The 27,875-nt window shown below is 41.1% G+C and overlaps 1 long non-coding RNA gene across 1 annotated transcript in view; it reads left to right on the top strand.

The window, feature by feature from the left end:
• LOC132887602 (uncharacterized) overlaps window positions 1-27,667 on the top strand; it is a 41,788-nt gene extending 14,121 nt beyond the window's left edge. Inside the window, exons 2-4 of the long non-coding RNA XR_009654859.1 lie at window positions 18,935-19,042; window positions 21,844-21,954; window positions 27,601-27,667. This is a non-coding gene — a long non-coding RNA (uncharacterized LOC132887602). The remainder of the gene's footprint in view (window positions 1-18,934; window positions 19,043-21,843; window positions 21,955-27,600) is intronic.
• Window positions 27,668-27,875: the final 208 nt, after the last annotated feature.

The following is a 27,875-nucleotide window of genomic DNA, read 5'->3' as shown; positions in this document are numbered from 1 at the left end:
ATCGAGGTCTACCGGAAACCCACACACACAGACCAGTACCTACTCTTCGACACTCACCACCCACTGGAACACAAATTGGAAGTCATTAGGACCTTGCAACACAGGGCTCAGAACATTCCTACAACGGTAGAGGGAAAAGAGGAGCAGAATCACGTCAAGAATGCAATTCAGAACTGCGGGTATCCCAACTGGGCTTTTTTCAAGAGCAGAAAAAGGAACATAATGGACAAGGAGGATGACAGGAACAAACACAAGAACATTGTCATTCCCTATATTTCCGGTCTATTTGAGAAACTCAGGAGGATCTTCTACAAACACAACATTCCGGTACATTTAATACCCAGTAACATCCTGAAGCAGAAACTGGTCCACCCTAAGGACAGAATAGCCAGACACAAACAGGACAACGTAGTGTATGCAATTCAGTGCAGTGATGCACGGGCTCGTATATTGGGGAAGCAAAACAACCGCTTCACAGGCGCATGGCTCAACACAGGAGAGCCAGTTCCTCAGGCCAGGACTCTGCTGTCTATCTTCATCTTAACAACAAAGGACACTCATTCCAGGATTGCAACATACGCATTTTAGCCAGAGAGGATCTTTGGTATGAGTGAGGAGTTAAAGAAGCCATTTTTGTCAACCTGGAATGGCCATCACTGAACAGAGGTGGTGGTCTAAGACACCATTTATTAGCCACCTACAATGCGATCCTTGACACACTTCCCAGACAACTGAATGCACACCAAAACCCAGCTGTTTTCAGTGACTCACAGGAGGACAGAGAGAACCAACAATCCATTGATCACCCCAACGACTCTCAAGGCCATTCACACCCAGCCCCCAGTGACCCACACCAACAGGATGACTCAACGACACCTTAGGATTGCTTTTCATACATGAGAGGATAAATACTCGATATTCCCTATTAGTCAGACAGAACTGAAGAAGCCTTTCGGATGAGAGGTGAAACGTCTTCAAGAATCTTCAAGCAAGTCCAGTTGCTCTCTTTTACCACCCACAGTTTACTATGACCTGGATGACTGAGAATCTTCACAGACATGTTACATAACCTTAGTTTGTGATGTAATCCTCAGTGGCTGAGCGGTCTTGAGTGCTGTCGAGGAATGGAACAGAGTTTGTAATGTCCGTTTGAATCCTGGTGTCGATGTAAAAGGCTGACCTGCACAGGTCTCTAGTTTTTTCTCATTACAGCAATAAGGACATAATAATATAAGAAAATAAGAAATAAGAAAATAATAATTTTTAGACCTTTTTTCATTTAAAGCCCTCTCTGGAAGAAATGCACTGTATGACCAAAAATATGTGAATACCTGACCATCACAATCATATACGGTTCTACCCCACAAAATTGGAAGCACACAATTGTATAGAATGTCTTTGAATGCTGTAGCATTACAATTCCCCTTCAGTGGAACTAAGAGGCCCAAATCTCTTCCAGTGTGATAATGCCCCTGTGCACAAAGTGAGCTCCATGAAGACATGGTGTGACCTCATACCTCAACCCCACTGAACATCTTTGGGATGAACTGGAACATTGACTGTGACCCAGGCCTCTTCACCCAGCATCAGTGCGTGACCTCATTAATGCTCTCGCAGCTGAATGAACATAAATCCCCACAGCCACGCCCCAAAATCTTGTGGAAAGCCTTCCCAAAAGATTCAAGCTTATTATCACACCAAAGTGGGACTAACTCCATATTAATGCCCATGGTTTTGGAATGGGATGTTCAACAAGCACTGGCATGTCAAGTCACCGATTTATTTGGATAACACTTTAAACACTAGCATTGTTGCAAAGCAGCTTTACAGAAAAATATACATTTGAAACATATGAATTAATAAATTTATCCTAAATGAGCAAGTCTGAGGTGACAGTGGCAAGGAAAAACTCCTTGAGATGACATGAGGAAGAAATACAGAGATGAACCAGACTCAAAAGGGAACCCAGCCTCATTTGGATGATAACAGATAGCGTGATTATAAATAACTTGCTTCGATAACTGTACTTGCTTCGATAACTATACAGTCACAAAGTGCAATTATGTAACCAGGAAATTCATTATAGTTTTAGCATGAAGTCTGTTTTGTTGAAGTTATCAACTGTTTGTTGATGGTGACTTGAATGCAAAACTGTTTGACAATTGTAGTCCTAAACCATTGTAGCAAAACTGTAAGTGTCCCGAGCCATCTTCTAAGTGTATCTTTTGACTCTCCATATGGGGCTGTCCTCCACAGAAGTGATGTGATGAGAACTCCAGCCAGAAGTAGGGCATCAGGATGGATCAGACAGGTCTGAAGAACAGGAGAGGACAGCATCACTGGTATCTCAGGATTGACATGTAACTCGACAGAGCGAAACAGAGAGAGAGAGAGAGAGAGGTTGTTTTGTATGCTTATTGTCACCTAATGGTTAAGAACAATGTACATTGTGTGCTGAGTGCAAGCAGGTACTCTGGCAAGACTAGCTATGACAGCATAACTAAAAGGAAGGTACCAACACATAACCTGCACCTTTTGTTCTAAGTAGGTGTGGCAGGTCATAAAAGACTAGAGGTTTGCTCAGGTACTGTGGCACAAGACCATTTAGTGCTTTATAGCTCAAAAATGGTATTTTATAATCAGTGCAAAATTTAATTGGGAGCCAATGCAGTGTGGATAAGACAGAGGTCATATCTTCCAGTTTGGTAAGGATTCTTGCTGCTGCATTCTGGGCTAACTTTTGGGCAGCATGGTGTTGTAGTGGTTAGCACTGCCACTTCACAGCAAGAAGGTTCTGGGTTGGAGCCCAGCGGCCAACTGGAGCCTTTCTGTGTGGAGTTTGCATGCCCTCCCCGTGTCTGCGTGGGTTTCCTCTGGGTGCCCTGGTTTCCCCCACAGTCCAAAGACATGAGGTTTGGTTAACATGGGTGGCCTTGGGCTGAAGTGCCCTTGAGTAAGGCACCTAACCCCCTCACTGCTCCCTGGTGCTGTAGTATAGCTACCCACTGCTCTGGGTATGTGCGTGTGCTCATTGCTCACTTGTGTGTGTGTGTGCATGCTTGTGTTCACTGCTTCAGATGCATTAAATGCAGAGGATGAATTTCACTGTGCTTGAGTGTGCATGTGACAAATAAAGGCTTCTGCTTCTAAATGGAGCTAGTTTATGCACCTACTTCGAACATCCAGAGAGTAAGGCATTACAGTAATCCAACCTAGAGGTAACAAAGCCACGAGCTAGTTTTTTTTTGCATCATGTGACATAATATTTCTTATCTTAGCAATATTTCTGAGATGAAAGAAGGCCATGCTAGGAATATTATCAACACAAGTTTCAAATGAAAGACACCCTTTGACACCCTCAGGCTGGTGGTCAAAGACTCTTTTGCAGAGTTCCAAGAACCCGTCATAAGAAGTGGTGTGTTCACCTCCATGCTTCCACACCACGCTTGTCCACTGTAAAGCTCTGCCACATAAGAGACTGATAAATAGAGCTATCTTCTGTTTGTCAGTAACTGCCATGAGTGAAGAAAAACACAGGGAACACTGGAGAAGGAATCCCTTCCAGTTTGATACATCACCTGAAAACTTTTCAGGTTGAGGAATCATCTGAGATGTACCAGTGGGAGACACAGAGCATGTGATGATGGCCTGCGACACTACAGCAGTGAGCTGCAACATCCTGGTGTTAAGATCGCTGATCAGCTGCGTGTGCTCTCCTAAGAGACGCCCCTGAGCATTGATAGCAGTCTGCTTGGCCTCCTCTGCTGCATCCATTTATGGCAAAGTATCCTGTCAGTGTGCAGGCACTTACGGATGCAATCGCAGGGGAGAGCGGGTGCATCGCAAAGTGAGCCAAATTGGGAAACTAAAATCATCGTCAGGGATGGGCAGAGGTCGGCTGATCAGCAAATAGGACAACATAGGGAAGACAAGAAGATGTCAAAGCTAAATGTCAACAGTGGTCTTAACATAAAGTCAGGCAGAAGTCAAAACGGCACGGTAAAGTCAGGTACAGGGACACAGAACGATACTTCACCCTGAATGTGTGTGTGAGCTGTGTTTATATAGGCTGCGTGATTGTAGGTAGAGTGGTGACAGGTGATGTAATTAGAATTCTGGTGACGGGGCGCTGTGGCTCTTGGGAGGTGTAGTCTGGAGTGGCCATGTTTGGAGGTTGCTCCGAACTCGGGCCTTCAGCGTTATTACTGACCAGAGGTGGCAAAAGTACTCAGATTCTGTACTTAAGTAGAAGTACAGATACTTGTGTGAAAAAATACTCTGGTAAAAGTACTGATTCAACTCCTTTACTTAAGTAAAAGTAAGAAACTCCAGGCTCTGAAATGTACTTAAGGACAAAAGTAAAAAGTACTCATGAATTTTTCCCATCAATGATGCACAATACCTCTTTTGATAACTTGCCCCCCCAAAAAATTCAAGGCACACCAAATAGGATAGTTTTCCTCTTTGTTTAACAACCTGCACAGTGCTGGTACAGAGAAAAAAAAAATGACCGGACACAGTCTAGTTTTGCCGCAAGCCAAATTTCAGACAGAATAATCAAGACTGAACTGACCAGAGGTCCTGTATGAGTACCTGGATAATTTCTAACAGCTTTGGTACTCCCAGTACTATACTTAATGTATATTACTTTGAACAGAATTTGTTTAATTTGAAGCACTATATTGAAAAACTAGCAAAGTTTTGACAACCTTACTACACTCCAATAGGCAAATCAGTTTTCAGCAAAAGAACTTGAAACATTATGATCAACATGGAAACTATAAGTCTAATCAAGTCTTTTTTCCTTTTGTGAGAAATTCACTCATCTTCACCACACTACCAAAATCTTTTATTCAGCCTCAGCAGAAGCTGGTTCTCAAAGTTCTTTGAGTCAAGGTGTGCCCTTTTGGGTCTGAAAATCAGCCCTGCAGTGCTGAAAAGCCTCTCACAGGCAGCCGAGGCAGGTAGGGGCGTATGAGCTTCAGTGACAAATTGCACGCTGCTGGGAAGGATTTCCTGCTTGATGGGGGAAAAGAAGTTCTCCTCCTCTGATGAATGGAAAGTGTCATTTGGAAGCACCACAGGTTGCTCCTTCAGATGGCTTTTTGATGAAGTCAACACCACAGAAGGATTTTTTTTTAATTTTCCCATAAATATCACCTTTGTAAGATCTAGATTAAAAAAAATGATCATGGAATTAGATTATAATATTTGACAATACTTTGCAATAAGGGTACATACAAAGCATATACTGAAGTAATTCAGGATGTATCATAAATGTAAATTATCATGTCACTATATTTTTATGTGATTAGCTCAGACTTAATACGATCATCAGCTAAGGAATATTAATGAACAGTTACTTCATATATTATATGCCATCAATTAGCTGGATTACAGTCGCATAGATGTTTATTTCAGACATTTATTTGCTCAGCCTCAGTGCCGCTTCTCATAGAAATACTGTATAAAGCTATCTTTTAATCAAACTGGTCGTTAGATGCAAACATTTACAGAGAACAAGATTACATAAATAAAGTTATATAAATTAACTTTTATGTAACTGGAATCCAGTTAACTTGTTGCATATCAACTGATGTATGAAGTAACTGATTTTACATTCATCGATTGATGATCTGTTAAGTGTGAACTAATCACATGAAGTCATAGTGACTTGATCATTTAATTACATTTCATTAACTTCATGATACATCCTATATTAATTCAGGCATTATATCATCATGAATCATGCATTAGTTTACTTACAGTAAGTGTATGATTTGTAGCCTTATTGTGAAGTGCTCCCAATATTTTTGTGCGAATATGTTTTGTAAAATAATTTCTAAAACACAAAACATGCTAAATAAGCTAATGATGACAACTGAAAATACACCTTACCTGAATGTGTTTTTTCAGATTAGAAGGGGAATTCTTGTACACCAGAAGCTCGTGGTTTTTAGGTTGGCACAAGACACAACACATTCGCCATGAATCACTCTTGGAGCCGACAACATCAGTTCTCTTAAATAAGGCCATGGATGGGGAACGTCCTGCTTCTCCAAATCTGTTCCGCCGTCAGCGGCAGACTCGGCAATGTTCCCTGCTTCACTTTATCCCTCCATGTCGCTTCTACTACTTTTCTCTGTCTCACAAACTGTACTCTCACTCGGCGCCTTCTCTACATGGTTGACTTTTCCTCTTTGTGCAGTTGCACCTTTTACGTCATGTCGTCATCCGCGTAGGTTGAAACAAGTAACGAGCTTGTTTTGACAATGTAAGGAGTAGAAAGTAAAAATATTTGTGTTTCAAATGTAGGGTGGGGTGGCATGGTGGTGTAGTGGTTAGCACTGTCGCCTCACAGCAAGAAGGTCCGGGCTCGAGCCCCGTGGCCGGCGAGGGCCTTTCTGTGTGGAGTTTGCATGTTCTCCCCGTGTCCGCGTGGGTTTCCTCCGGGTGCTCCGGTTTCCCCCACAGTCCAAAGACATGCAGGTTAGGTTAACTGGTGACTCTAAATTGAGCGTAGGTGTGAATGTGAGTGTGAATGGTTGTCTGTGTCTATGTGTCAGCCCTGTGATGACCTGGCGACTTGTCCAGGGTGAACCCCGCCTTTCGCCCGTAGTCAGCTGGGATAGGCTCCAGCTTGCCTGCGACCCTGTAGAACAGGATAAAGCGGCTAGAGATAATGGATGGATGGATGGATGGATGGATGGATGGATGGATGGATGTAGGGTGTAAAAGTAAAAAGTCGTCAGAAAAATAAATAATGAAGTGAAGTACAGATACCTGAAAAATTTACTTAAGTACAGTCAAGAAGTATTTGTACTTCGTTACGTCCCACCTCTGTTACTGACAGCAGTAATATGTGTTGGAGGTGAACGGACAGAGGAAGAAACACATAAATGGACATTAATCAAATGCCTCAAATTTGATTTAATAAAAGGCAACGGCAAAGAAGAAAGTATTCAGGCTTGATTTAAAAAAAACCTGAAAGATGCAGCAGACACAAAGTACTTTGTATTTATTAATGTGGGAAATGCGTTCAGTATAATATGGATTTATCACAGAAACATATGCAGGTATTTATGATTTTGAAAACCCACTGGCCGGCTGATCTGGCACATTTTAATTGTGCGACAGTAATGACGTAAATAATGGCATGGCGGAGTAGTGTCTGAAAGTGTTTTTTCATTTTAGGGAGTAGTGGATGAGTGAGTGATCTCCGACACAGCACACAACTTTCCCGAACTCTGACCTTTCCCATGATTCATTGCTGCGTCATAGTGGAAGCTGGGATCTTTCTTCCACTCCACTGTGTTTTTATTTGTAGCTAACGCTAGGTAAGATCAACGACGACTAAAAGATGGTTACACAGGTCCAAATTTCTGACGTGCTTCTATATAATAATATGATCAAAGTGCCCCATCTGTCTACTCTCACGGAATGGATAGACGACGTGAAGTTGTGGCCCCACATGACATTGTTAATTGTTTTATTCTTAGTGAGGGCGCTGATGGTGAGGAGCTGAGGAACTACAAAAGCATGGAAGCGTACCATTATCTACACAGTAATAAAATTAGCAGCATTATGTGTAAAAGAGAGGGCGAGTTAGTTTGCTTAAAGGCTGAAGTTGAGCCGAGCCAGAGCAAAAAACCGAAATCCTGCAGTCATGCAGCAGCTCTCATCTGGACAGGAGGCTCTGTCAGAGTAGAGTGATTGTATTGGTTTACTAATAATGTAGTGTTTTATATGTTGTAAGTTGCTTTGGACAAAAGCATCTGCCAAATACCATGTAGGCTCAATATGTATAGGCTCAAGAAGCAAAAGCTAGCAGAGAAGCATAGGCTAACTTTTAATGCAAATGCTGTCAAACTTTGGAAACAATAAACATACCATACTTAAATAATTCCTTGTCTATGTATTTGTCCAAGCTTCTTCAACTTCTTCACTTCCCTGATCATTCCAGATACTGGATGGTATTTGTAGGCTGTTTGTTTACACTCGTACTTCATCACTGGTCGCTCTCGGATTCTCTCGGCTATCTGCACTTATTGTTAGTCACTTTCAATAAAACTGTCAGCTAAATAAATGACTGTAATGTAGTGTAATGTTTGAATAATGTACAATATCTAAACAACAATTATATATAATTAATGTTGTTAATTAATCCATTTCTGGGGGCATACATTAAACACCGTGGGGTGTTATTCAAGTAAAAATGGTTTTAAACTTTTTTGTGTTCGACGAGAGGAAATTTAAGGGCCACTTTATTTTGGCCTGGGCCACTAAGAATTCAGGGATTCTGGTCCGAGTGACGGCCAAGCACTGGAGTCCATTTTTAGCCCTGGACAATGATCTGAGGTAGCTTGTGGAAGTGTGACTATATTTTCTATATTTAATCCGAATGGGAGTATTAGATCAAGAATGTGACCATTATGAGTAGGTCCTATGATGTTCCGATTAACCCTTACTGAATCTAGAATGGACCCGAGTGCTGTTTTCAGAGGGTCTTCTGGGTTATCAAAAGTCAATATTAAAATCTCCAACAATTAAAACTTTGTCTCAAGAAACAGCCAGGTTCAAGATGAAATCTGCAAATTCAAAAAGAAATTCAGAGCATGGCCCCAGGGGTCTGTCAATAATAATTAGTGGAATTGACGGGGAAGACTTATTTTTTTTGTGGCTGGATATGTTATGTAAACCTCTATAATAATCCAGTAGAAGGCAATGGGAAACCACTACTGTAATATTCCCTCGAAACTTTGATGGATGGAAGAAAAGCCGTCAGAGTGGCCCCATCACTGCAGTGATATGCCAAATAGAGAGAGCGAGAGAGAGAGAGAGAGAGAGAGAGAGACATGTTAGGATGAAGAACTTCAAACGCATTGAATTTATGTCCAGGTTTTTGTGTGACGCCTAGATTATCATTATAAATCACTGCGACGTCTCCTTTTCTGCCAGTTAGATGAGGCTGGTGTATGTAATTGTATCCAGGAGGACTAACTTCATTTAATGCTGCATACTCATTTGGTTTAATCCACGTTTCTGTTCAACACAGTCCATTAAACTCCTGATCAGTATTAAGTTCATGAACAATTGGTACTTTAGATGTCCTAATTGTTTAGAGGGCTAATGTGTCCTACCTTTAGATTGCAGGTGCTGGCAGTGGCTGAATCTTTGGTATGATCTCATTTTATGTTATAGGTTACTAGAATAAACTGTCTGAGTATTTCTGCCTTTTTGTATAACGCAGGGAACAGACACAATCTCAATATGCTGGAACTTGAATGGTGACTGCAGTTAGCAAGTGATTGGTTTAGCGTGTTTTTCTGCTCCCTGACCTTGGCTCTGGATTGTCACAAATTAACCAGGCCTGTTCTGAGACTATGGGCTATGCTGCGAGAAATGAGAGAAGCACCTGTAGGGTTATTTTATACCTCAAGATTACTGTTTAGTATGCTGTAGAGCTTCAACACGTGTTGAGATTGCAGTTTCTATGGCCATGGTTATCTCCGAGCCAGGTTCTCTGTGTTACAAAGGTCAATAGGTCAAACTGCGGAATGTATTTTTGCGAACCACAAAGGTGCATTAGCCTACTACGAATATTTTACGCAGTTCACTAAGAAATTATGTTGTATTACTGAGCCTGAATTCATGATGCTCTACTTAGGGGTTTTTCTGTCACTAGGCCATGAGCTGAGCCTCAGAATACTTTGAGTTCAAATATTTAGAGGATCTTATGTGTAATCACCATTCTGTTTTCATTACCACTGATTGTTATCATTGTGGAAGCACTTCATTACTAAACCCAGACTCACTATTGTGAGGTTAAAAGCTGGGGAATGTCATATGGTGATGTTGGCGGGGAATAAAATAAACACAACAAACCAACAAATATAATTTTGGGTTTTTATCTGATAGATTTTATATGAGGCGTTTTAGATTTATGATACAAAAATGAATGAACTGAAAAGATTATACAGAGATGCTCTCTGCTTCTTAGAGTAGCCTTAGGACAAACTGAAATAAAGTTTACCTCTATTCCTGTTCACTATGTAGAACCGAAAACAAATCTCACCATATGTTTATACTTTACCGATAACAAATGAAAATCAGAGCACCATCCAAAACAAGTGCAGGAGGTTAACATCGAAAAGACAAAAAAACAACAAAATCTACACTGCGGCGAGTTCCCTGCCAAACAGCAGTTAAGAAAACAAAAAATACTGTGCGAGTTTAAAGTGTACACGCAAAACGGTAGTGGTGATACTGAAATAACAAACAAATCACAAAGACCATATTAATACACCACATACAATCCCACCTTTCCCTTGTCTATAGTTGTAATCCCATGTTCACCACTGAGAGTTATACTTACTGCACATACTATTGCACAGCATGCACATTCCCTACACCTCAATACTATTGTCTAGAAAAAAATAAAGACACACTATTACAATGACATGTCAAACTGAGTGTGGGTATGACAAGTTAATAGCCAGTATGCATATAAACAAAAACTGCAAATTAGCTTTACTCTGACTCAGTGTTCAAAATACCCGTCTGCAGTCTGCATTTTGCAGAATGATTTTCAAGATTGCGGAAGAAAAATTAAAAAATTTGCAATTTTGCAGAATAAAAAAATCAGGCTCGGGATTCAGTGGTTCTCAATTTAGCAAATTAGCGGCGCGCGAACCTGACAGCGTTTTCCAGGTCAAAGTTGAGCAATATTTACGTAATACCGATGAAAGGCGACGACAACCAAATAAGGGCAGTTGCCATTTTCCGATGTAAGATTGTCACTTTTAATACTCGCCGGGAGGACCCGACAACTACCTCGGCAGTGTTCGGCAGTTTCCGCCATGCATCTCCCAGAATTCAATGCGGCACAACAAACATGGCTCCCAAGAAGAGGATTGTTTCTTCCGGGCAAGAGTTCGACAAAAACGCCAAGAAAACAAGGACGATTTTGTCGTATCTCAGCAAAACCGGCAGCCAGCGTGACTCCAACAGCGACAGATTGCGCGTTCGCGAGGGTGACAAAAATGAAGACGGTCGCTGCTGACTACTTCTTATCTTGCATACATATACAGTGCCTTGAAAAAGTATTCATACCCCTTGAACTTTTTCACATTTTTCCACCTTACAACCACGAACTTAAAAGTTTTTATTGAGATTTTATGTGATAGACCAACACAGAGTAGCACATAATTGTGAAGTGAAACGAAAATGATAAATGGTCTTCAAAATTTTAAACAAATAAAAATCTGAAAAATGTGGTGTGCATTAGTATTCAGCCCCCCTGCGTCAATACTTTGTAGAGCCACCTTTTGCTGCAATTACAGCTGCAAGTCTTTTGTGGTATGTCTCTACCAGCTTTGCACATCTAGACACTGAAATTTTTGCCCATTCTTCTTTGCAAAATAGCTCAAGCTCAGCCAGATTGGATGGAGAGCGTCTGTGAACAGCAATTTTCAAGTCTTGCCACAGATGCTCAATGGGATTTAGGTCTGGACTTTGACTGGGCCATTCTAACACATGAATATTCTTTGATCTAAACCATTCCATTGTAGCTCTGGCTGTATGTTTAGGGTCATTGTCTTGCTGGAAGGTGAATCTCCTTCCCAGTCTCAAGTCTTTTGCAGCCTCCAACAGGTTTTCTTCCAGGATTGCCCTGTATTTAGTTCCATCCATCTTCCCATCAACTCTGACCAGCTTCCCTGTCCCTGCTGAAGAAAAGCATCCCCATAGCATGATGCTGCCACCACCATGTTTCACAGTGGGGATGGTGTGTGCAGGGTGATGAGCAGTGTTAGTTTTCCGCCACACATAGCGCTTTGCATTTAGGCCAAAAAGTTCAACTTTGGTCTCATCTGACCAAAGCACCTTCTTCCACATGTTTGCTGTGTCCCCTACATTTCTTATGCCTGTCTTTTGACAATGGCATTCTTCTTGCCACTCTTCCAAAAAGGCCAGATTTGTGGAGTGTACGACTTATAGTTGTCCTGTGCACAGATTCTCCCACCTGAGCTGTGGATTTCTGCAGCTCCTCCAGAGTGATCATGGGCCTCTTGGCTGCTTCTCTGACCAGTGCTCTCCTTGCTCGCTCTGTCAGTTTAGGTGGACGGCCATGTCTTGGTAGGTTTGCAGTTGTGCCATACTTTTTTTCCATTTTTGAATGATGGATTGAACAGTGCTTCTTGAGATGTTCAGAGCTTGGGATATTTTTTTATAACCTAACCCTGCTTTAAACTTCTCCAGAACTTTATCCCTGACCTGTCTGGTGAGTTCTTTGGTCTTCATGATGCTGTTGGTTGTTCTTCAGTGTTCTCTAACAAACCACTGAGGCCTTCACAGAACAAGTGTATTTATGCTGAGAGTAAATTACTCACAGTAGGACTCTATTAACTAATTAGATGACTTCTGAAGGCAATTGATTGCACTTGATTGTATTTAGAGGTATCAGAGTACAGGGGGCTGAATACTAATGCACACCACATTTTTCAGATTTTTATTTGTTTAAAATTTTGAAGACCATTTATCATTTTTGTTTCACTTCACAATTATGTGCTACTCTGTGTTGGTCTATCACATAAAATCTCAATAAAAAACTTTTAAGTTCGTGGTTGTAAGGCGGAAAAATGTGAAAAAGTTCAAGGGGTATGAATACTTTTGCAAGGCACTGTATATTGGTAAATTGTATAGGTTTGTATATATTGTATTGTTGAATCATACAAAATTATACCAATATTATATCCCTTTTGAAGATAGCAACAGTGTTTTACCTTTATTCATAGATGATACTTTTGAATATTTTGTTTTCTCATACCAAGCTACAATAATACATGTTTTGTGTACATGTTCTATTTTTTTTTTTACTAGTGCTGTGTTGCCTGTGGTGCAGACGAGCACAAAGTAAAACAGTTGCCCTGTAAGACAAAGCTCATCGGTTCAGTTCTGTAGCTCTCAGTAGTTCTGTAGCTCTCAGTTCTGCCATGATTAGTTTGTAGCCAGTTCTCTGTTGTTAGTTTAGAGCAGTGAAGCCCCTGCAGTCGTTCTCCGTTCAGTTCATGACCTTGCACTTTAGAAGCCAGGCAAACACCATGAACCCAAACGTCTTTCCATTTGCCAGTTGGGTTTTATTCCTTCATGGCATCAATTTTTTGCATCATTGTAAGATGTAACAGAGTGTAGAATTGAAACCTTGCTTTCAATTTAAAACTACAGGTTGCAGATGCAAACACTGTGAATGAAGTATATTTTGGGCAACAGTCTATTGTTCAAGCTAGAAACTTAATCTTGACAAAATGTAACATGACGTGTAACATGAAAATGAATGTTTTGTTTCTTGAAGAACAGTTGTGTTCTATTTTTTATTGTGGTGATGCCTTTATTAGTATATTGTGTGGAAGGATAATGTGTGGGTGTGATAACTAGTACATTTATGAATTAGTTGGTATACTTCAAGTTGTAGTAGCCCGTAGTGTCAGGGCGAGGGGGATGAAAGACCTGTGGAGGGATCATGGAATGATAACTTTGCTGCAGAGAAGGATCTGTGAAGACTGAAATTAAAAATAGAGTGAGAGAATAAAGAATTACAGTAATGCTATGAGTTGTAAAACTAGATATGATGTAAATATACAGTGGGGCAAAAAAGTATTTAGTCAGTCACCAATTGTGCAAGTTCTCCCACTTAAAAAGATGAGAGAGGCCTGTAATTTTCATCATAGGTACACTTCAACTATGAGAGAAAAAATGAGAAAAAAAAATCCAGAAAATCACATTGTCTGATTTTTAAAGAATTTATTTGCAAATTATGGTGGAAAATAAAGTATTTGGTCAATAACAAAAGTTCATCTCAATACTTTGTTATATACCCTTTGTTGGCAATGACAGAGGTCAAACGTTTTCTGTAAGTCTTCACAAGGTTTTCACACACTGTTGCTGGTATTTTGGCCCATTCCTCCATGCAGAGCTCCTCTAGAGCAGTGATGTTTTGGGGCTGTCGCTGGGCAACACGGACTTTCAACTCCCTCCAAAGATTTTCTATGGGGTTGAGATCTGGAGACTGGCTAGGCCACTCCAGGACCTTGAAATGCTTCTTACGAAGCTACTCCTTCGTTGCCCGGGCGGTGTGTTTGGGATCATTGTCATGCTGAAAAACCCAGCCACGTTTCATCTTCAATGCCCTTGCTGATGGAAGGAGGTTTTCACTCAAAATCTCACGACACATGGCCCCATTCATTCTTTCCTTTACACGGATCAGTCGTCCTGGTCCCTTTGCAGAAAAACAGCCCCAAAGCATGATGTTTCCACCCCCATGCTTCACAGTAGGTATGGTGTTCTTTGGATGCAACTCAGCATTCTTTCTCCTCCAAACACGACAAGTTGAGTTTTTACCAAAAAGTTCTATTTTAGTTTAATCTGACCATATGACATTCTCCCAATCCTCTTCTGGATCATCCAAATGCTCTCTAGCAAACTTCAGATGGGCCTGGACATGTACTGGCTTAAGCAGGGGGACACGTCTGGCACTGCAGGATTTGAGTCCCCAGCGGCGTAGTGTGTTACTGATGGTAGCCTTTGTTACTTTGGTCCCAGCTCTCTGCAGGTCATTCACTAGGTCCCCCCGTGTGGTTCTGGGATTTTTGCTCACCGTTCTTGTGATCATTTTGACCCCACGGGGTGAGATCTTGCGTGGCACCGCAGATCGAGGGAGATTATCAGTGGTCTTGTATGTCTTCCATTTTCTAATAATTGCTCCCACAGTTGATTTCTTCACACCAAGCTGCTTACCTATTGCAGATTCAGTCTTCCCAGCCTGATGCAGGTCTACAATTTTGTTTCTGGTGTCCTTTGACAGCTCTTTGGTCTTAGCCATAGTGGAGTTTGGAGTGTGACTGTTTGAGGTTGTGGACAGGTGTCTTTTATACTGATAACGAGTTCAAACAGGTGCCATTAATACAGGTAATGAGTGGAGGACAGAGGAGCCTCTTAAAGAAGTTGTTACAGGTCTGTGAGAGCCAGAAATCTTGCTTGTTTGTAGGTGACCAAATACTTATTTTACCGAGGAATTTACCAATTAATTAATTAAAAATCCTACAATGTGATTTCCTAGATTCTTTCCCCCATTCTGTCTCTCATAGTTGAAGTGTACCTATGATGAAAATTACAGGCCTCTCTCATCTTTTTAAGTGGGAGAACTTGCACAATTGGTGGCTGACTAAATACTTTTTTGCCCCACTGTAGGCATTATTAGGTTGAGAAGGGTGTAGTATGGAGGCTTGTGTATTTGCAGAAAATATTTCCAAATTGCAGAACAAAATTTTGACATTCTGCAATATTGCAGAACACTGGGAAAAAGTATTTCGACCACTGCTCTGACTGCATGTACACTCTGCTAGCTAGTTGATCACATGTTAGTAAATCATTTGCAATCCATACACATCCTTCTAAAGAAAATTCTGATTTATGCTTCTGTCATCATAAAATACATAAAACACACTATTGCACTATTTCTTTAGGCAAATACGTAGTCTTACAAGGAATATTAGAGTAGATTTGCCCCCATTCCAACAGCGGTGTCTTGGTCAGGTTTCGCGGCTTCATTATTTGTTTCTGTTCATTCCCATAACTCTCCTCTACTTACTACAAAATTATGTCATTATAGTTCTACGTCTCTTAAAGAAGACATCAACCATTAAGACTAACACAGGAAATTATGCATAGAAACACGCCAATATCTTGACCCAGTTACAGTGAGAATTACGAGTGGCCTTGTGTATTTTCAAACTTAGTTGGTGTGTGCTTTAGCCAATGAGAAGCCTGCATTGGGCAACCAATCAGAAGTCTGTTTTCAAACAAAGAAAAAAATATTTGATAATGATTTAATAGGAGCTGCCATTTTGTATTGGGGTGGGTCTGGGGAGGCACTTTCTACCGGGACAGAGTGTTTAAAATCATTGCCGTCTCTGGAGGAATTTCAGTGTGTTCAGGATAACACTCAGTGTTCGCACTGTTTCTACACAATCAAGGTGCTTTAAGGTAACTTCATCCGTGTAAGTTTGGCTACTTTTGGGATTTCTTTCTACATAACTTTATTTCTATATATAATTAAGAGCTTTATTTATTTATTTATTTATTGATTGTAGTTTTAACTTGAAATATTATTTAATACCATGCATAAATTATCATCAGTATGACAAGTATATCTATGGGCGGCACGGTGGTGTAGTGGTTAGCGCTGTCGCCTCACAGCAAGAAGGTCCTGGGTTCGAGCCCCGTGGTCGGCGAGGGCCTTTCTGTGCGGAGTTTGCATGTTCTCCCCGTGTCCGTGTGGGTTTCCTCCGGGTGCTCCGGTTTCCCCCACAGTCCAAAGACATGCAGGTTAGGTTAACTGGTGACTCTAAATTGAGCGTAGGTGTGAATGTGAGTGTGAATGGTTGTCTGTGTCTATGTGTCAGCCCTGTGATGACCTGGCGACTTGTCCAGGGTGTACCCCGCCTTTCACCCGTAGTCAGCTGGGATAGGCTCCAGCTTGCCTGCGACCCTGTAGAAGGATAAAGCGGCTACAGATAATGAGATGAGACAAGTATATCTCTCTCTCTCTCTCTCTCATATATATATATATATATTCAATGTTATTGAATGATATATTACTGTACCTTTGTATCGAATAACAAGTATTGTCTCCTCTTTTTCTTTTTGTTACCAAATACCTGTTAATTTGTCAAGTATGTTTTATCTTTTTCATGCATATTTAAGTATTATATTAATTCATGTAAAATATTTTTTTCTTTGTAAACATGAGTCTGCTTTGATTAGCAGTGCGCTATTTGCAGACTCGTGTAGTCTATTATATGTTTATATGTAATTCAAATAAAAGATTGATTGATTGAAGTGTGTATGCGCTCTACATAAACGCTGTCTAGTGCGCATGCTCTCTACATAAACACTGTCTAGTGCAGACATCCCAAGTCTCCTGGAAGTTCCGGGAGTCTCCCGCATATTGATAGTGGCTCCCTGATGCCCGCAAATTGGAGAAAATCTCCCAGAATCTAGAGCAAGCGAGCAAGAGCGGGCACGCGAAACATTAATGTCTGCATCGCGCATATGACGGAGTGCGTGAGAGAGACTGCGCATGCGCCTGTTCATGAAGCGCATGCTAGACAAAGAGCATCCTGATTGGTTTACAGACATCCAAACTCATTTCAGGGAGGTGTCGTTATTCTCCTCATTTCATAAATCCTCAAAGTACTCTTTCCACCTTCTTAATACACTCTCTTTGTTTGTCAGCACATTTCCATTTACATCTTTCATCACTCTTACCTGCTGTACATCCCTCGCTTCCCTGTTTCTCTGCCTAGCTAGTCTGTACAGGTCTTTCTCTTCTTCTTTGGTCTCCAGTCTTTCATACAACTCCTGGTATGCATCTGCTTTCACCTTCGCTACCGCTCTTTTTGCCTTCTGTCTCGTCTCTCTGTATAACCGCCTGCTTTCCTCGTCTCTCTGATCGTCCCAATTCTTCTTTGCTAGCCTCTTCTCTTTTATAATTTCCTGCACTTCTTTGTTCCACCAGCATGTCTCCTTGTCTTCCTTCCTCCTTCCCGATGGCCACCCTAGCACCTTCCTTGCTGCCTCTCTTACTAGTACAGCAGTAGTATTGCAATCTTCTGGCAGACTTCCATGACCACTCAATGCTCATCTCATTTCTTCCCTAAACTCCTTCTGATGTTCAACTTTCAAGCTCATCCTGCACACGACCACTCGATGTTGTCTAGCTACACTCTCCCCTGCCATCACTTTACAGTCTCCAATCTCCTTCAGGTTACCCCTTCTGCAGAGTATGTAGTCCACCTGTGTAGATCTTCCTCCACTCTTAAACGTCACCCTGTGCTGCTCTTTCTTCTCAAAGTATGTATTGACTATTGCCAAATTCATCCTCTTTGAAAAATCAACCACCATTTGCCCTTCCACATTTCTCTCTCTTACACCATATCTGCCCATCACGTCCTCATCTCCTCTGTTTCCCTCGCCAACATGTCCATTGAAATCTGCTCCTATCAGCACGCACTCCTTTCTTGGTATACTTTCTACCAGTTCATCCATCTTTTCCCAGAAAGACACTCTCTCTCTCTTCATTCTCACATCCAACCGGTGGGGCGTACACACACACAACATTGATTACCTCTCCTTGAATCTCCAACTTCATGCCTATCACTCTATCACTCTTTTCAATCTGCATGTTAGATTTGGCACGGTTTTACGCCAGATGCCCTTCCTGATGCAACCCTCTCCTAATTTATCTGGGCTTGGGACCAGTACCAGGAGTATGCTTATGCACCCCCAGTGGCTGGATTATAAAAGCTGACTTATGATAAAGATGACAAATACATTCGTCACTGTGATGACTGCTAGTAATTTTCTTTTCGTCACTGATTATGTTCGTCAATGACGAGCTTGATGAGCGCCAGTGGGAACCCTGAGGATGGGTTTCCTTTTGAGTCTGGTTCCTCTCAAGGTTTCTTCCTCGTGTTGTCTGAGGGAGTTTTTCCTTGCCACCATCGCCACAGGCTCGCTCATTGGGGATAAATTAGGGATAAAATTAGCTCATGTTTAAAGTCTTAAATTTTCTGTAAAGCTGCTTTGCGACAATGTCTATTGTTAAAAATGCGATACAAATAACCTTGACTTGACTAATCCCTGACCTGCGTATTTTCACATTGTCACTGCTCTAACACACCCAGTTCAACTCAGGACGGGATGTTAATTAGCTGATTACTTGAATCATGTCTGCTGGGAGCAGAGAAAACACTAAAGTGTGGAGGACAGGGGGTTCTCCAGGGCCAGGGTTGGGAAACTTTGCTCTATGGTATATATCCAGAAGTTAATTTAATGAGCTCAGCCATTTTACACTCTCCTAATGAATTCCTTCCAGGATTAAGAGTGAAGCAGACGTTTGACTTTCTGAGAGAATGTCGGGGGAGTGTGAAGAAATCACAACCACTGAAATGAGTCTTCCTGAGGGGAAATGCAAGAATCAAAGGTAAGCCAACCAGGTTTATTTGCTACTTACATTACAATAAATCACATTTACTGCATTAGCAGATTAGAATTCCATTTGGAAAAAAAAGCTGTGCATTTTGCAAACCACCAATTTTCCATCTTACACATTTATATGTGATACAATTCAAACATGTGTCATCGCAATGTCAGATGATAGCCAATGATATGTGAGTTGCATGTTCTCTCAACAAGAAATCAGGGCCCTGTACTACGAACGGAGGTTAACCTACCCAGAAGTAACCCAGGGTTCCCCCGCTAAACCGGGGTTGACAAAACCTGGTTATCTTGTTTGGGGTTAAACGGTACTACGACGCCAGTTATGAAGTTGATTTGTTGAACCTGGTTTAACCTAATCAGGGTTAATGCGCGTTCACGTTAAAGGGGAGGTTATCAGCGCAAATCACCACTGTTCACAATGGCACGGTCGCCGTACTTCACGGAGGAAGAATGCGCTGTCATAATGCAAAGCTACGAGGAGTTCAAAACAACATTAAGAGCAAAATCTAACACAGCGGCTGCCAATAAGGAGCGGCAAGCATGTTGGCAACGAATTGCCGATCGGGTAAATGCGTAAGTACATTCTCCCTTCTACATGTTCCAGAACAGAAGTATACACTGTAAAAAATGATTTGTTGTTTTAACTTAAAAAAGGTAGTACCCAGGCTTCCTTAAAATTTTGAGTTCATTGAAATTCATATAGTGAGTTAAATTGTTTGCCTGATTGTGTTAACTTACTATATTAATTTCAATGAACTCAAAATTTTAAGGCAGCCTGGGTACTACCTTTTTTAAGTTAAAACTACAAATCATTTTTTACAGTATAGGATGAGAGAAAGCTTCATGATCAATCACAATTCACAGAAAATGGTCCTTCGACGTGGCCCCAGTCATATATAGCTTGTTTAATGTCCGAAAAATCCTGAATAAAATTTGGTATGGTAAATTCATAGAGTAGCCTACTTAAGCTGATCTGTGCACAGAGTCACATGAATTAGGATGACTGACTGTTCAGTCCCTTTGACTAAGTGGGTGTCGGTCCTGTGAACATTTCAGAGGCAACAGCAGTGCCAAACGCACCTGGCAACAGGTGAAAATGAAATATAAAAACATCATTCATAATGGTGTGTGTGTGTGTGTGTGTGTGTGTGTGTGTGTGTGTGTGTGTGCAAGCAAGCATTCATTTGCCTTTTATTTATTCAAGTTTTATCTGTTTGCCTAATAGTTCAAATTGTTTTGTATATAGTTTATAATGTTGTTGTGTGATATTAATGATAATATTGTGGGAAAACTACTTTGCCCGGACGTTCATTTAATTTATTCTATCGTCATTTTGTTTGTTCTATTTTTGTGTATTTTTATTTATCTGTTTGTCTAGCTGTATCTATTTTTCTAATAATAATATATTTTTTGCATTAATAGTTTGTTTTTTCCTATTAAAATAATCTTGTTCTTGTTATAACTTTATCTATTTATCTGACTGTTTAGTTGTATCTATTTTTGTTACAATTTCAATATTTTTAATATAGAAAGTTTGTTTTTTTCTATTAAAATGTTCTTGTGTTATATTTATTGTAGTTGTATCTATTTTGTATCTCAGACTTAAATATTTTTGTAAAACAAGTGTTTTTCTATAAAATATTCTTGCGTTCTTGATAACTATGTTCTTGAGTGGTTTTTTTTTTTTACAGAAAAGCGGTTCTGCATGGACATTCATTGAAGCCCTCATTGTTTTTTAATGGTTATTTATGAGCGTTTAGGGGTTACAATAATGTAAGTCTAGGTTGCTTTATATAAAAGGTATGTCCAGAAATATTGATGTCACTGTCTAAGCAGAGGGATCTGGCTTCTTTAGATGCTGTCTTCTTAAAACTGAATAAATATTTAAAAAGAGCCGAATGAGCCAGTCTTTTGAACGGCTCTTTTCAAAGAACGGATCACAAAGATGCGGATCCCATCAAAGAGCCATAAATCCCATCTCTAATCTGCGCTCCGATATCGCACGGGTCATCCAGGTACGCTGGCATTGTCTCTAGAGGAAATGTCGGTGGAGAGGTGGTGTTTAAAAAGGGTGTGGTTAATCGGAAACCTCGGGTTAACCAAGAACATAACCTGAGACGAGCAGGTTTGAGATGCAGCGTAAGTTGCCATGGCAGCATACCTCGGTTTGAACATAGCCAACTTTCGTAGTATGGGTTAATCGGGAAGTTACGCTGCACGTGATCAAGTTACTCTCGAAGTTACCCTGGTAAGCCAGAAAACCCGCTTCGTAGTACAGGGCCCAGGTGTGTAGAGTCATCTGTGTTGGTAAATGACATTATAGAGACTAAACTTTTGTTCCAACAAAACTTTTGTTGGAACAAAAGTTTCATCTCTATAAGAAATCAGGAAGTGTAGTGTCTTGTGAGAGCTAAATATAATGGGTGATTAAATTGAAGGGAAGATCTGTGGTCCTCCTCAGCTGCTCTGAGGTCAGTTGAGAACCTGCTCATCACTTCTGGTTGGTACTTGGAATGCATTTTTTCGTCATAGTAGGCGATATACTGCCAGCATGTTATCAGCATGTTGTTGTTTCCATACAGAATTGGGAAGGGTAAAAAAAAATTCCAGACGAAAAACTTTCCAACATTACTGAGGGACAAAATGGGATTATTTAAAGGGCAAATGTGTGAGAAGTGAATGCATGCAAAAACAAAGGAAAATACAATAAAAACACTCAGCAGTGTGTATTGACTGTGTCCCTGGTGCTGCTGTTGATGTGACACATTTCTCTCAACTCTTTAGTGCAACAGAGAAAAGGCCAAATTCTCCTGAAGTCAGCTGTGTGTCCTTGAAGAGTGATCGGTCAATGCCGGAGTTTATGGACTTTAAAGGTGGACCATCCTCTCAGGAAAGGTATTTATGTCTTTTCCTCTTGCTCATCATTATCTAATCTTCAGACACATCTTTAGAAACAGTTTCTCAGAATGGAATCTTTAACCTCAGGCTACATCCACACGACAACGGCAATGAGATTTTTTAAAAAAAATATCGCGTCCACATGGGCAACGGATCAGTAAGATATCAGGTACATATGGCAACGCAACACTTGCTGAAAACGATGCAATACACATGCCACACCTCTACGTGCGCTGTAAGACGGTCCCATCGGAGACACCAGAACAATAGAAGAAGTAAGGACGCAAGGGCGTAAAAACGATGTTGATATTGGTGGGGACATAATTTGGCAAAGTGCCCCAGTGCGCCATGATTGTCGCACAAAATGTGGCCTACACTGTACAAATGATTGGTTGTCCATTCCTTTGTGTTATTTTGATTTTTAGCACCAGGTACACTCAGTCTTAGACTTAGGCTAACATCTGCATGTATACGGGCAATACATTATCACACAGAGAAAGTGGACATTGAAGTTGCTGTGAATTTCGCTGTAGTGGATGACCTACCCAAAATACAACAACACAATCAATCAAAATTATGTGCTGCTGCTTCATTTTCACACAACTTTTACTATTTTCACACATTTGAAACATCATGTGCTTCCTTTTGAGTTACTGCAATTTCAGAATCTGGAAGTAATGTAGGTATGGGTGGTAGAAGTGTGAAGAGTTTTGGTAGTTGTAGTGCATTTTGCAAAAATGTTTATTCATTAAGTTGAAAGGGTTAAGTGACAATTGTTTCACATTTTTACATTTTCACATTTTATTGCAGAGGTTACATACATACGCATATACACATGCATATATACATATGCATATACACAGGCCCGCCAACAGGGGGGGACAAACGGGTATGTTGTCCCGGGCCCAGGAATGGGGGGGGCCCAGAACTGGGCTCTCATGAAGTTGCGATTATTTTATTTCATTTCAAAATGTGTTGATTTGGGGGAGAAATGTGCTATATTTGCATTCAATAAATGATTTCTAGATCTTTTGCCTTTATTGTCTTTGAAAAAGGCGTCAAGAACCCCCTACCACCCCAATGCAAAAATGGTTTGGTCTGACTCTTTGATTAAGGGGAAAAAAACGACATCGTTCGATCATAGCGCTTCGACAATCAGCGTGCGTGCCATTTGCCAACATGCACAAGTCAGGAGCACAGAAAAGAAAAGAGAAAAAGAGAGGAAGAAACCAAGAGACTCAGGGGCTCACTGCATAAATATTTTAAAAAAGATTGGGATGATGCAGCAGGTACTAGCAAAGGCAGTGGGGCAGCTGAGGCAGGTAAGACCAGTGTTGGGCACGTTACTTTCAAAAAGTCATTAGTTATAGTTACTAGGTACTTTTCCCAAAAAGTAACTGAGTTAGTAACGGAGTTACTTTGTCATAAAAGTAACTAATTACCAGGGAAAGTAATTATTCCGTTACATTTTGTTCCCCCTCAAAAAAAATCAAATTCAGTTAGTGTAATCATAATAAAAGTGAATGTTAAATGTGTTTAATGACTGAAATGGACACTTAACAGAACCAATTAGTAACGTTATCTACACTATATTAATATTTTTGTGGGATAATGTGAGATAAGACATCTATTAAATGTAATATATTTTTGTAGTTATTAAAATTATGTTACTAATTACTGGCCACTGACGAGGACAAACGCTTTGTTCCTCGACATAATGTGCATTGCACGTAAACACTCTTGCCTTTTATTTCAAGTAATGAAAAGTCCTGTCTGTGTTTCCAATGTGAAAGCGCAGTGCTGGGCTGACCGCTCGCCATCGCTGTGTCTTCTGATTGAAAGAGCGCGCAGTAGTGCAGTAGGCGTGGCCTACCTATGTATGTTGTCCAACTCTACTCTGATTGGCTTACTGTGCCGTTGTCTCGTGTCTCCCCGCCCCACACTAAAGCAGAGTAAAGAAAGGCTGAACGAGCAGCGTGCCAGATGAGAACAGCTTTAATAAAGTAACGCATAGTATTTTATTGTAAGTAACGGGAACGGCGTTATAACGATGTAAAAAGTAATTAGTTAGATTACTCGTTACTAAAAAAAGTAACGCCGTTAGTAACGCCGTTTATTTCTAACACCGTTATTCCCATCACTGGGTAAGACACAGCCAACTTTTTCCAGCCCCGTAAAGTAACCCCAACCAAGGCACGCGCGGCACGCAATTCATGTTACAAACGAGGGGAGAGCAAGTCACACTAAACACCATATCAAACGCACAGGGCATTGAATCATTTCATAACCACAACGGCTTAATAACATTGTGTTTCATATATCTGATTGAAGCTAAGAATATTCACATTAGCCCGCAATCATATCCCGCCGTTTCTCGAGCGGTGTGTTCTTCTCTGCTTTTCACACTGGACAGTACGCACGCACGCACAACAAAAGTCCGGCGCATTGCATTTCACACCTGAATAGTTGCAGACTAAGGAAATGTTAAAACTGTAAAAATGTTGAAATGCTAAAATGAAATGGTTGTTGACCGGTTGAATGGTTTTTGAATACCTGTCATTTAGCTAAGGGTTGGAGTGAGTAGAGACTGGGATAAGAGAGGTGTGTGTGGGTTGGCCCGGGGGGGTTGTTAGGGGGGCCCATTCAGAGCATTTTGTCCCGGGCCCAGCCAAAGCTGTCAGCGGCCCTGCATATACATGCAAACAATGAGCAAGAAAAAAGTAAATATAAGTAAACATTTAGCATTACCTACAAGCATTTATTAGTGTGAGAGAGAGATTGCAAACAGAAACTCCTTGCTGTTACAGTAAATATAAGTAAACATTTAGCATTACCTACAAGCATTTATTAGTGTGTGTGTGTGTGTGAGAGAGAGAGAGAGCGCTTGGCAGAAGAAAACGTCACTGAAGAGGTTCTCTAACAAGGCTATTTTGTTTTGAATAGCTTACCGTTGACTGGGTAAAATAATGTCTTATGTCCTCCTTACGTTTTCTTTTATTGCCCGACATCACTAGTCTGGCTAACGCAACTTCAAAGCTCTGCGAGCATTTGGTCTGGCCAAGATATTCAGCCCAACCGTTTCCCAGAGCCCGTGGTTGACCCGCCTCCCTGAAATGCCTCAGTTTGCTACTGGTCGAAGCCAGAAAAGGCTGTGACGAAGCTTAAACCAATCACATCACTCTTTCCTCTGACGTATGCGACGCGACGGGGCTAACTGGTAGATTAAACTCTTACCAAAGCCGGTCGGGAGCAAGGCGAAAACGTCCTTCCTTTCAATAAATACCTCCAGGGCTGCTCTTTGCTCCGTTTTCAATGAGAACTTCCCGTTGAATGCTTTCAATACAGCATCTATGCGTAATAGATGCGGAAGTGTGAATGAAGCGCTTCCGGCATAGATTCTGTAAACAATCTATGGCTTCCGGTCGCAGTTCTACTACATCAGTGCCTTGAACACGCCTCTACCCAGGGCCGTTGGAGATGCTCAAAGTTGATTGGTTCCCGATATTTCGGGAGCTTGGAACAGCTGGAGATAGCTTGCCTTGCCAGACTAAGCTCGCAACAGGCCCTCGTGTTGCGTCACGCTTAGGATGGGCGGGCCCAGGCTATGACATCACTGCCTGTGTGCTGTTTTGCTGTAGCAGCGAGCTGGATGCTGATTTTACCGCTTGCTACTGCTTACAGCCAATGACAACAAAAAACCATAGCAACGTCAAGGCAACGGGAGGTGGGCCAATCAAAAACCATAGCAACGTCAAGGCAACGGGAGGTGGGCCAATCAAAAACCATAGCAACGTCACGGCAACGGGAGGTGGGACAATCAAAAACCATAGCAACGTCAAGGCAACAGGAGGTGGGCCAATCAAAAACCATAGCAACGTCACGGCAACGGGAGGTGGGCCAATCAAAAACCATAGCAACGTCAAGGCAACGGGAGGTGGGCCAATCAAAGCTTCATAAAGCTTTTTTACCTGCTGTCCCCACCAATAGTCAGCCGTCTTTGAGAGGTCTGTTCACAACTGAAAATCAGCTGGAAGCGACACCGCGTTTGGTGTTTTTATTCAGCGTTTCCTGCATCGTGGCTTCTCCGTTCAAAAATGGTATGGACATTTTAAACTCAGCTGAGTATTGGTATGGACGCGTCTATACCGTCCATACGCATTTTTACGCCCATGTAAGGACGCATGCGCATAAACCCCTTCTACCCGGCGTCATAGACATATAAACATAGACGCCGCATTGAGCCTGGTGGCCGTTGCTGGGATACGTCAGAGTGTCCGCCATATTGGATGTGGCAAATCATTAGAGTGCCAGAAAATACCCTCAGACCCCAGAGGGTTAAGAACCAACAATAATTATTTGCCCACATTTGTAAAAGTTGGAGTAAAATATAGCAGCTTATTCAATAAAATATTATTATTATTATTATTATTATTATTATTATTAAGAATTAAAAAAGTTAAAAATAAATAGGCTTTTTCTAAAGGTTTCTGAACATTTGTACTCCCTCCATTTTCTTCTCTTTTCTTTATCTTTGAGCAGTCTGTAAAAAGAGAGATCTGATTTCTTGGTAAATCTATTTGTACAATCACACAGCGGCTCTTTCCCATTTAAGATCTGTTTTTGTGTTTTTGCGGCATTAGAGCTGTGTTACTTCCACCTTTGTGAAAGTCGTGTTTGTTTTCTATGCCCTGTAGGCCAATTGGCCTGTCAGTTACCATCCTCTTACAAGGCTGTCTGCGGCTATCTTGAGCACACTTGAAGTCATGTGTATTCCTGCTATTTTATGTTATTACACCCTCTGCTGTCGAAACAATACAGTTACAGCTAGAAAGCACAAAGAGATGACACAGCCTGATAATAATTGCGATTAATATGTAATTTTGTCGATTTGAATCATTATAAATTTGTCTCCTGATTTTTCATTGCACGATATATCGTTACCTGCCAAATCAGTGGGGTGTGAAACCTGTTGGTGCAGTGGGATTTTCAAACCCACACTAATCCAAGATTTTGCAAATGTCACTTGTTCCTGGTGCCATTACTTGTCACCCACATCAGTACAATAAGACAACTTCACCTTCAAATATTAATGAGTTCAACTAGCGAAGAAAACATATTAACTATTAACAAAACCTACAACTCAGACTGAACTCTTAATGAATGAAAGAGTAAACACGTCCTTTTCATATGGAACACCTGTTAAGAGAATGTTAATCATCTCTGATCCTTAGATTGGATTAGATCTGATCATTAGATTGGATTCGATCTGTGGCTAAAATTATGTTGATAAACACAGAAACCCAGCATCAGTGGATTAGTGTGTATTGACTGTGTCCCTGGTGCTGCTGTTGATGTGACACATTTCTCTCAACTCTTTGGTGCAGGGGTGTCAAACCTGATCCATAAAGGGCCTTGTGGCTGCAGGTTTTCATTCCAGCCATGCAGCAGCACACCTGACTTGGCTCATTCAATCAACTGAACTGTCTTCACACAGTCAAATATTTGCAGCCACACCCACCCTTGATTAAAGGGTGGGTGTGTCAGTTGATTGAATAAGCCAAATCAGGTGTGCTGCTGCATGGCTGGAATGAAAACCTGCAGCCACACGGCCCTTTATGGATCAGGTTTGACACCCCTGCCTAGTGCAACAGAGAAAAGGCCAAATTCTCCTGAAGTCAGCTGTGTGTCCTTGAAGAGTGATCGGTCAATGCTGGCCACTATTGACTTTAAAGGTGGAACATCCTCTCAGGAAAGGTATTCATTTATTTTCCTCTTGCTCATCATTATCTAATCTTCAGACACATCTTTAGAAACAGTTTCTCAGAATGGAATTTTTAACCTCAGTCTAAAGGGGTTTGAAAATGATCCTACGATGAACCATAACTTATTGGTATGATCTCATTCTTGCCCAGTTTCTA

The sequence above is a fragment of the Neoarius graeffei genome, chromosome 6 (assembly GCF_027579695.1).
Source record: "Neoarius graeffei isolate fNeoGra1 chromosome 6, fNeoGra1.pri, whole genome shotgun sequence".
Lineage (NCBI taxonomy): Eukaryota > Metazoa > Chordata > Actinopteri > Siluriformes > Ariidae > Neoarius > Neoarius graeffei.
This window is presented reverse-complemented; position numbering and strand designations above follow the sequence as displayed.